This window comes from Lactuca virosa, chromosome 7 (genome assembly GCF_052849685.1).
Source record: "Lactuca virosa cultivar CGN04683 chromosome 7, Lactuca_virosa_CGN04683_v6, whole genome shotgun sequence".
NCBI classification, from domain to species: Eukaryota; Viridiplantae; Streptophyta; class Magnoliopsida; order Asterales; family Asteraceae; genus Lactuca; species Lactuca virosa.
This window is the reverse complement of record NC_136432.1, coordinates 62,065,917-62,077,439: the sequence shown is the minus strand read 5'-3', so window position 1 is coordinate 62,077,439 and position 11,523 is coordinate 62,065,917. Positions and strand designations below refer to the sequence as shown.

General features: G+C 28.7%; 1 long non-coding RNA gene across 1 annotated transcript; it reads left to right on the top strand.

The window, feature by feature from the left end:
- Positions 1 to 4,016: 4,016 nt before the first annotated feature.
- Positions 4,017 to 5,017, top strand: LOC145126006 (uncharacterized). The gene is made up of 2 exons (XR_013716270.1): positions 4,017 to 4,371; positions 4,481 to 5,017. It is a non-coding gene; the product is annotated as an uncharacterized LOC145126006 (long non-coding RNA).
- The last annotated feature ends 6,506 nt before the right edge of the window (positions 5,018 to 11,523 follow it).

Genomic DNA, 11,523 nt, shown 5'->3' with positions numbered 1-11,523 from the left:
AAAATAAAACCCGATTTAAAGTGTGGGCGGAGAAGATGACCGGAGATGTCGCCAGAGGCAAGAAACGTCAGAAATATTGTCGGAGGTGGACTAAAACCCCTTAAAATAGGTTTTATCTGCTATTACATGTAAAAATTGTTTTAAACAAAAATACATAACATATTACATTTTTAAATCATTATACCATAGGGCATCCACAATCCATTGAACTCTAAGGAGTTCAATGGATTGCCACATATTTCATTTTTTATTCAACTATATTCTTTAACATTTACGCTCCATTAAAGCCTACAAAGTTTAATGGAATTCTACATTTGGTTTGAAATTTAATTGAAAAAGAAAATATAAAATCTATTGATCACACAACTCTCCTATTCAACTCTTCTCCATATCACTAAAACTACTTTATGATGACAATTTAGCTTCTAATTGGTGATAAAATATACATAATATATAGTCATAATAAAATAAATTAAAAGTGACTATAAGTGTATTATAGGTAACAGTTACCAAAATAAGATAGATACAACTTTAAAAAATACCTAGCATATAGTGACGAGTTTGACCTATAGCAACGAGTTTTATGGGTTATAATTCACCACAATTAAATGACACCATAACTTATCATCAAGGATATTACCTTTCCTTACACATTGAACGAAAACTTTTGGTTTTGAGTTTGATTTAAATCAAACATACAGTGGAGTTCCATAATAAGAAATCAGATTTTCGGCATTCTTTCTTCTTTCTTCTTAACGATTATTTCCTAATTATTAGAGGATACGGTGTGGGCACATCTCGTCCTCGTTGTGGCTGAGGTGGACCCCAAAAACGGCGTTGCATCTCGTTGTACACCGCCTCCATTTCTCGTTGCTTCTTGTCGAGGGGCATCTCGTTGTCGTTACAACCTACACCAACGAGTAAAAATCCAAACGTTGCCCTCTTTTCTAGCCGTTGTCAATGGTAAAAAAAATAAAAAATAAAAAAATAACTTTTTTACCTTTTATATAAATACTATCTCAATTTAACCAAAATTTTCACATCTTTCTCTCATTTCTTTCTATATTTTATAAACTTTCTCTCAACAAAAAAATGAATCAAAACTCAAACACTCTAACACAACCATCCGCTGAAACGCAAACGAGAGGGAGAAGAAAAACTATAGTGGTTGACATGGAAAATGAGGAATCTTTACATTGGTGGACACTGAATGAAGAAAATGCTTTGGCGCAAGCATGGTGTGGTACTTCAAAAGACAAATGTTGCGAAAATAGGATGAAGAAATGTGCTTATTGGGAGGCAGTGTGCAAAAAATTTCACATTATATTGAAGAAAAAACCATATCACAATACGGATATGCCTAGTAGTAAATGGATTCAAATTAGCAACCGGTGCACAAAATTCAATGATATTTACAACCGGCTTAAACAACAAAGCGGAACCAACGATGTGGATATGTTCAAAGCTGCAAAAGAACAATATCGGGTCGAGATGAGACATATGTTTGAGTTCGAGAAAGCGTGGGAGCTGCTGCGATTTGATCTAATGTGGAATAAAACTACTACGTGTAGTAAAATGCTTATGTATGAAGTTTAATTAATATTGTCTTTTAATGTTGTTTTTATTATAATCTTAATTTTAGTTTTTTAAAAATTATGTCTTTTTTTTTTGTTTTTTTTAATATTATGTTTTATAAAAATATATTTTATTTAGATATTATGTTTTATTTAAAATATAGTCTGAAAAAAAAATAAAAAGAAAACTCGAAAAAAAAAAGAAAAAAGAAATTATAACATGGAAAAAGGTTGGTGCTACTGGTGACAATTTTCCTATTTTGTTTTTATAACACCGTTACTGCATGTGAGTTACCCACAATCCAACGCTCTTAGGTTATGTTTTCGCAAATGCACAATATCAGTCCATCAGAGAAGGGTTTTTTTTTGGCTATTTATTTTTAATCGATGAAGGACTGTTTTTGTGAATTCAAAGGTAATCGATCAAAGGGTGACTAAAACAGGTTAGAGTGAAGATCAAATTGGGTTTTCAGAAGAATTTGATCAAGATCTTGGCAGAATTTTCAGAATTCAAATTTCACAACAGTTGGGTGCGCCTCTTTGGGAGGTTTTTGTGGGTAGTTCTTCAATTTCGAAGTTAGTTAACAAACACAAATGAAATTCGTATTTTTTTTGTTCATTTGCCTTTTGTTTTAGTGATTTGAATTGGAAATGGGGTCCCTCAACATAGTTTGTTTTGAGGTTGAGTCTTGAATGCTCGCACACAAGGTGCTCGATAAAAGTCCTCAGTGAGTTTTCAGTCAAGAATGTGGTGATTGGTTTGTTCTTGCGAAATGAATTTCTGGGATTAATTGAAATGGTGAATCGGAGACAGTTGAGTGTTAGTTCAATCGTGGGTTTCACAATGTTTGATTGATCAAAGAAAGTGGAATTTAAGAACAAAGGCACTAGTTTCTCGGAGGAAGGAAATTGAGGTGGTTCTTAAAGTGGTATATTGGCATGTTTACAATGAAGATTTATCTATAGTTGGTCGAGTTTTGGTTCAAGACGCAGATGTTGCTAAAGAAACAAAGAATGTGGTCTCCATTTCTTCAATTGTCAAATAAAGAAATGCCTGAAGTAGCTGTTATAGCATTTGAAGGAGATGTTTTAAGTTGGTTACAATGGTAAAATAAAAGAAGAAAGATTAGGAGATTCGTAGAGCTCAAAGATTTGATACTATTACAGTTCTGATCTTCAACTGAGGGAACACTTTGTGAGCAATTCGTGTTTGTCAAACAGGAAGCTACAGTTAAGGATTACATTTGTAGATTCATTGCTTTAGCTGATCCATTAAATGGTATATCCGATGAAATCTTTGAGAGTAAGTTCGTGAATGGTTTACAACCAACGATTAAAGCCCAGATTAGGTTTTATCACCCGCAAACCTGTCTGATGTAATGGGTATTGCAACTTGCAAGTAAAATTGAGAGTAAGCATGAAATATCCATGTAGAAGCTTCAATGGTACATGAAAAAACCAAATGCACCACATGCAAAGGTTGCTTATCATAAATGTAACTTCGTATGCGACCTTATTTTTATAGTCTCACATCGAGGAAACTAGATACGATCATTATATATATATATATATATATATATATATATATATATATATATATATATATACATATCACGTTTTCGTCAGAAGAATGACACCCAAGAGTCTATGTAAGCCCCATACATTCCATAGAATCCCAAAAACTTACCTTCTGTGACACCAATCAAGAATTCAGCCTCTGGGTTTGTGCCGTATGGCTCATAAGTTTTGATATTGGTCTTGATAGGCAACGACATAATCACGGTGAGCTAGTTAATTGTTCCGACACGACCACTAATCCCGATGAGGAAATCATCATCAGAAAAGGTGATCGGAAACCGAAATATAAATATTATGACTGCTGTATTATTAAATAAGAACCTAACTTCCATAAGTGTATAAGTGACATATGAATTCAAAGCTTACTAGATAAGATCTGCCACCGGGATCACTATAATAAGTGGAGTCGCTCTAGATTCCATCAGCTTCACTTTCGGTGGCGTTGGTGGCAGACCTTATCCGATAAGCTTTTGAATTCATTTATCACGTATACACGTATGGAGGATAGGTTCTTATTTAATAATAGAACAGTCATGATATTTATATTTCGGTTTCAGATCACGTTCTCCGACGATGAGTTCCTCATTGAGATTAGTGGACGAGTCGGAACACTTAACGAGCTCACCGTGATTATGTCATTGTTTATCCAGACCAACATCTAAACTTATTGGTCAATATGTCACAAAACCGGAAGCTGAATTCTCGTTTGGGGTCAAAGAAGGTATCTTTTTGGGATTCTATAGAAAGTATGGGGCTTACATAGACTCTTTGGGTGTCATTCTTCAGCCGAAAACATGATATATATATATATATATATATATATATATATATATATATATATATATATAATGCATGTGTGTATTTTATATATTTTAAGATCGTATCTAGTATCTTCGTTGTAAGACGATAAGAATAAGGTCGCATACGTAGTTACAATTACGATAAGCAACCTTTGTTGTGCATTTGGTTTTTTCATATACCTCTTGAAGCTTCTGTATGGATATTTCATACTTTCTTCATTACTGATACTTCCACCATAAATTTGGTTTTTCTTGTGTTGATTTTTTTAGTTTACACAATAATCTTTTGTTAGGGACAAATATCCTTTTTCTCTTTTTGAAGTATTTGAGGACTGCCATTTATCCTTTCAAACTTGTAACCATATAAAGAAAAAGCAACATACAGGTATGCTGTATATGTTCTTCAATGGAACATCAAGGTGAGTTTAAGTCATCAAAACACTTTCTTAATTAGCTTAACTTACGAATCTGTAATATTCTCAAAAAAATGTGGGAATGGGAACAATAATTGCAATATTTTGAGTGTAGCTGAATCAAAAAGTAGGAATACCATGGATCCTGGAAACACGATTAATTACTAATGAAAAGAATTCGGGAAAGTATAGAAGACTGTCAGATAAAGATTTGCGAGAAAAGAGGGTCAACGCCTATGTTATAAGTGTGATGAAAGGTTCTTTCCTGACATCATTGTAAGAGGAAGGAATTAAGTGTTTTGGTATTTCAAAATCAGGAAGAAGTTGATAAAGAAGAGATGTTATCCATGGAAGAAAAAGAAACCAAAACAGAAGGTAGAGCTCAGATAATGGCCATTGGTAAAAATGATGAAGCGCTTTAACATTTTGGAAAGATGTCATTTGATAGGGGCATTTTAACCGGTTGTAAATGTCCACCTTGAGGGCTCTCAAGGTGAATGTTTAGGGGAGGGTATTGTTATACTCTTAGTAGCTATAATGGAAATAAGTATAAAGAGCAGGTATGTAATAAAAGATTGGTGAGGGGGCAATTTGGTAACTTTCCTAGTTGGGTCGGTTTAGGTTACCCTAAATAGAAGTTTATGTTGATTCAGACATCTATCTTTGATGTATTGAGTAGAAACGCACTTCTGGAAGACTTGGCCTCTCGAAAGCTATATATATATATATATATATATATATATATATATATATATATATATATATATATATATATAGGAGGGTTCAATTGAGAAAAAAAAAGGTTGAGAATGGGCGAATCATTCTCACCCAATCATTTAATTAGCATCTTAACATAAAATACACGGTGTGGCAAAATTGTAAATATGATATGATATCCTTCAATCACAGATACATAATTGTGGATAATTTGATAACAATTCAAATTCATTACTACTCGATCGTTCATCATCCAAATTTCTTCTCCAACCTTCAACGATCATCCAGATTTCTTCAATTAAATCCTCGATCAACATCATCCAGTGTTAATCAATCATCCATCTTCGTCAAAAACACGTTCATCAACATCATTCAACAGTAGACAAAAAAAAATCGTTTTTGGTTCTTTCAATCTAACCTTCAATTATGCTTGAATTCGAGCATATCTTCAACATCTACGATTAATTATACTCCCAGTGTCATTAGATCAACATCATCGATAATCAACAACAATTTCACTTCATATCATTCATTCAATATCGATCATCAAACAAAACTTCTAAATTAAGGTTAGAAAAACGTCAAATCATTTTTTTTTGAAAAATTTCATATAATTCTCTATCAATCTACTATTTTGTAAGTTTTAAATAGTCAAAGTATCATGTTTTTAGCATTTTTAAAAAAACTTACTTGTATGCACTCTAACTGTTTGATGAAATGCATAAACTAAATTATCACGTTATATTCACATATGAATATGTTTTCGCACCTTAATCAGTATATGATTATTAAAACACAAAACAAATATACAATTTTATATGTTATTCATATGTGAATAACATATAAAAATTATATATATTTGTGAATATACCTTGTAATATTCATATGTTAATATCCTGTGTAATATTTATATGTGAATAAACTCTGTAATATTCACATATGAATATACCATCTAATATTCATAAGTGAATATATCATCTAATACTTACAAGTGAAAATACTATGTAATATTCACAAGTGAATGCATCATTTAATATTTAAATATGAATATATTGTATCATATTCACAAGTGTATATATTATATATTATTCATATGTGAATATACTGTGTAATATTCATGAATGAATATACCATGCAATATTTAGATGTGACTAGAATGTGTAATATTCACAAGTAAATATACCATATACTATTCACATGTGAATCTACCATATAATATTCATATGTGAATATACTATGTAATATTCATTTGTGAATATACCATGTAATATCACATGTAAATATATAATATAAACAACATATATCATATAATATTTACATATGATTATACATTCATGTGTGAATATACCATATGATAATTAGAATGTGATAAATCGCTATTATTATGAACTAAAAGTATATTTTTAACATTTTTTATGTGTATTCACATGTTTTTCAGGCATCGTTATAACTCAATAAAAGAATAACATTTCAATCAATGGTTTGTTCATATCCCGGTGGTTGACGATTGGTTGACGTAATTGAGAAGATATCATTGACGAAGACAATATGTTTTTATATTCACGTGTAAATGTTATACAATTTAATACATTCTTCATTTTGACCGTGTTAGATTCAAATGCAAATGATATTCATTAACCAATACAATGTTGTTTGTCTTAGTATAATGTTGATTTTACATGTAAAATAATATTGTTACAATATACAAAAAAACTATTCACAAACCAATTCTTATAGTGTATTATTTATTTATATATATAAAGGTTGTATTCACAAAATAAATAAATCAACATGTATAGTTTATTCACATAAATAAAAATAACAGATTACAATGATGTTTTTACTAGTGTGATTGAAGTTAGTAACATCATCAGTAAATATGTCGTAATGATTTCTAAACTTTATTCATATATGAATAAATAGCATGTCATGATGATGTCATCACTAGTAGGAATGAAAATTTAGTGACATCATCAAAACAATTTGCCGCAATGAAGTTTAGTCTCGGAATTGGACGAAATTCGCATATTTGATGTAAAATGGTGCGATTTACAAAACTCACCGCTTCGCCGTGACGTACGGTGTTTTTCGGCCATTCGGGACTGTTTGGGGCCTCAAAATGACGTTTTTCTATTTTTATAATTTTCCGAAAAAAAAGTTATCATTTATTCACAAATGAATATAACATTAATAAAAATATATATGCTTATATAACTATTTTATTAACCTAAAAAGATTAGTTGTATGTGAATAAATATATATTCTTATCAAATACTTTTTTTATCTTTAATTTTATATATTTTGTAGTCCTCGGTTTTATTGACAGTTTTATTCATTTGTGAATAATACATATATATTCACATTTGATTATTACATATATATTCATTTGTGAATATTACATATGTTCACATGCGGATATAATTCTTATATGTTATTCACTTTTGAATTACAAACTTGCTTAGGACCTCAAAACAATGTTTTTTTTTTCCGAAAAAAATACATTATCACTTATGAATAAAAAGTATGATTAATTTTTTTATAATTTAAATATCATTCATATATGAATATAGCATATAATAAACATAGTATATTCATATTTAAATATCAGACGATGCATTCAATTGTGAATATTACATAGTATATTCACTTGTGAATATTAGATGGTATATTCACTTATGAATATTATATGATATTTTCATATGTGAATATTACATAGTATTACATGGTATATCACATGTGAATTTTACATAGTATATTCACTTGTGAATATAATATGATATATTCACTTATGAATATTACACAGTATATTCACATATGAATATTACAATGTGTTTTCACAAATATATATAACTTTTATGCGTTATTCACATATGAATAACATACAGACTTGCATATTTGTTTTTTTAATAATCATATACTGATTCAGGACGGAAAACATATTCATATGTGAATATAACGTGGTAATTTAGTTTATGCATTTCATCAAACAGTTGGAGTGCATACAAGTTAACTTTTTTAAAAATGTTAAAAACATGATACTTCCAATTCAAGTTATCAATTCCAAATCATCATATACTTCCGATTTCGACTTTGAAGCGTGCAATTCCGATTTTCATTTCATTCCAAAAAAAAATCCGATTTCAATTTTGAAACCTTGAAATCCCGATTCCAGATTTCTTTGTAATACTAATAATCAAGACGCGAACTGTTCCGATTATAATATATGTTCCAATTTCAAAAGCTTCCGACTTCAGATGCGACATCCTATGTCTGATCGATTTCACATTTTGATTTTGATTTACGAAAATCCGATTAGGAACCTGTGAGTACCGATTCCAAGTCCTTCAATGTCGACTGTGACTGCGAGTCCAGAACTCCAATTCCAATTTCATGAACAACAAAGAAATTCCGATTCCAACTGAGTTCGTTTGCGAATCTGGGAAATTCAAATTCAGAGTATTCAACAAAGAAATCGATGTTACGTATTTGAGATTGAAGGTTATTATCATATTTACAAGTTTGCCACCGTGTCTTTTATGCTTAGATTAAATGAGTGGCTGAGAATGATTCCCCCATTCTCAACCTTTTTTATTTTCTCAATTGAACTTACCTCTCTCTCTCTCTCTCTATATATATATATATATATATATATATATATATATATATATATATATATATATATATATATATATATATATATATATATATATATATATATATATATATATGTTTAGGTTCTATGAAAAACAAAAAACCCTAAAAATCATAAAAATGCATAAAAAAAATACTTAGAGATCACAAAACTTTTTTTTGAATTTTTTTTATGAAAAATCGCAGTTTTTTATTAAAATTTGCTGAAAAAAAAATCAATTTTTTTTCCAAATTTTTTTTTCAGCGAATTTCTTTAAAAACCTGCGATTTTTTCATAAAAAATGTCAAAAAAAAGTTTTGTGATCTCTAGGTATTTTTTTATGCATTTTCATGATTTTTGGGATTTTTTTAGGGTTTTTTTGTTTTCCAAATAACCCTTCCATATATATATATATATATATATATATATATATATATATATATATATATATATATATATATATATATATATATATATATAGGGAAAAATTCAATAGAGAACCATTATTAATCAAGGAACCAAGGAACCAATTCAAAGCGTCAGATATTAAAACGATCAACGGCAAAAGGAAAGGTTGTAAAATTTTATAATGGTCGCACATGTACCGGATTATAACAAAACTCACTTCATTTTTTTCATTTAAATTTTTTTTAGGCCAAGTTGTTTATCGAAAAAAAAACCGAATACACTGTTGTTCACGATTTTTCGTCCTCTTTCCATAGAGATCCATGATGATATATAAAAAACGAACTTTTTTTTTTCGAAAAAAATCCACTTAATTTTCTTAGTTTTTTCAATATTTTAGTTTTTCTATTAATAAACATTAGCACCGACTAAAAAAATAAAAAATAAAAAAATATATATATAAAAAAAACCTCGAACAGTACAGATTCACACTGTGAATCTAAACTGTAAATATTTAAATTTTTAACATTCACAATATGAAAAATCTTGAACAGTTCAGATTCACATTGTGAATCTGAATTACTATTATACACACTGTGAATCTGAGAAGGTTCAAAAAAAAAAAAAAACTCGATCAGTGAAGATTCACACTGTGAATGTAAACTGTAAATATTTCAAATTTTAACATTCACAATGTGAAAAAACTCCGATCAGTTCAGATTCACACTGTGAATCTGACTTCTTATTATGCACACTGTGAATCTAAGGAGGTTCATAATGTGAATCTGAATAGGTTTACAATATGAATCTGAACAGGTTCACAATGTGAATCTAAACTGAAATAAAGCTTTTTTTTTTAACTTGAATATGAATCTATGTTTAAAAAGTACAAAAAAATATGAATTTTGATATATTTATTAATTTTTTTTCTATAAAAAAATAGACCTTAAATTTTTTTATCAAAGAAAATTAAGTGAATTTTTTTCGAAAAAAAAAGTTCGTTTTTTATATATCATCATGGATCTCTATGGAAAGATAACGAAAAATCGTGAACAACGGTATATTCGGTTTTTTTTTCGATAAAAAACATGGCCTAAAAAAAATTTTAAACGAAAAAAAGTGGTGAGTTTTTTGTAAAGGGTAGATTTTTTGGTATAATCCGGTGTGTGTGCGTCTAATGTAAAAGTGTACATCTATTTCCTTGGCCGTTGATCGTTATGATTTCCAACGCTCACGATTGGTTCTGTAGTTCCTTGGTTAATTATGATTTTCTATTGAACCTCACCATATATATATATATATATATATATATATATATATATATATATATATGTATCTTTGATTCAGACATCTATCTTTGATGTATTGAGTAGAAACGCACTTCTGGAAGACTTGGCCTCTCGAAAGCCAATATATATATATATATATATATATATATATATATATATATATATATATATATATATATATATATATATATATATATATATATAGAGAGAGAGAGAGAGAGAGAAGAGGGTTCAATTGAGAAAAAAAAAGGTTGAGAATGAGGGAATCATTCTCAGCCACTTATTTATTTTTGCCGCAAAAGCCTCCGTCGTACCAGCGGAAATGGGAAAGGAATAGACATGTGTTTTCCAACAAAACATGTTTCCTTAAACTATGCTAAGCATTACCTTAATATATACAAAAACATAGTTTTTTCGTGTTTTTTAATTTTTAAGAAGCTATTTTTATCGAAAAATGATTTTAAATATACCAAAATTCATGATTTTTTATTCTCTACAAATAGACATCCATATTGATATAGTTTTAAGATAAAATAAAAAAATTATTTTTTTTTATATTTTCAGTTATCGCTATTCATAAGTGAATAAAAATGAATCAGGTTTTTACTACAGTACATTCGTTATTCACTTATGAATAAAAACTATGATTAATTTTTTTTACAATTTAAGTATCATTCATATATGAATATATCATATAATAAACATAGTATATTCATATTTAAATATTAGAGGATGCATTCACTTGTGAATATTACATAGTTTATTCACTTGTAAATATTAGATGATATATTCACTTATGAATATTAGATAATATTTTCATATCTGAATATTACGTAGTATTACATGGTATATCACATGTGAATATTACATAGTATATTCACTTGTGAATATTAGATGATATATTCACTTATGAATATTACACAATATATTCACATATGAATATTACAAGGTATTTTCACAAATATATATAATTTTTATATATTATTCACATATGAATAACATATAGACTTGCATATTTGTTTTTTGTTTTAATAATCATATACTGATTCAGGTGAGAAAACATATTCATATATGAATATAACGTGGTAATTTAGTTTATGCATTTCATCAAACAGT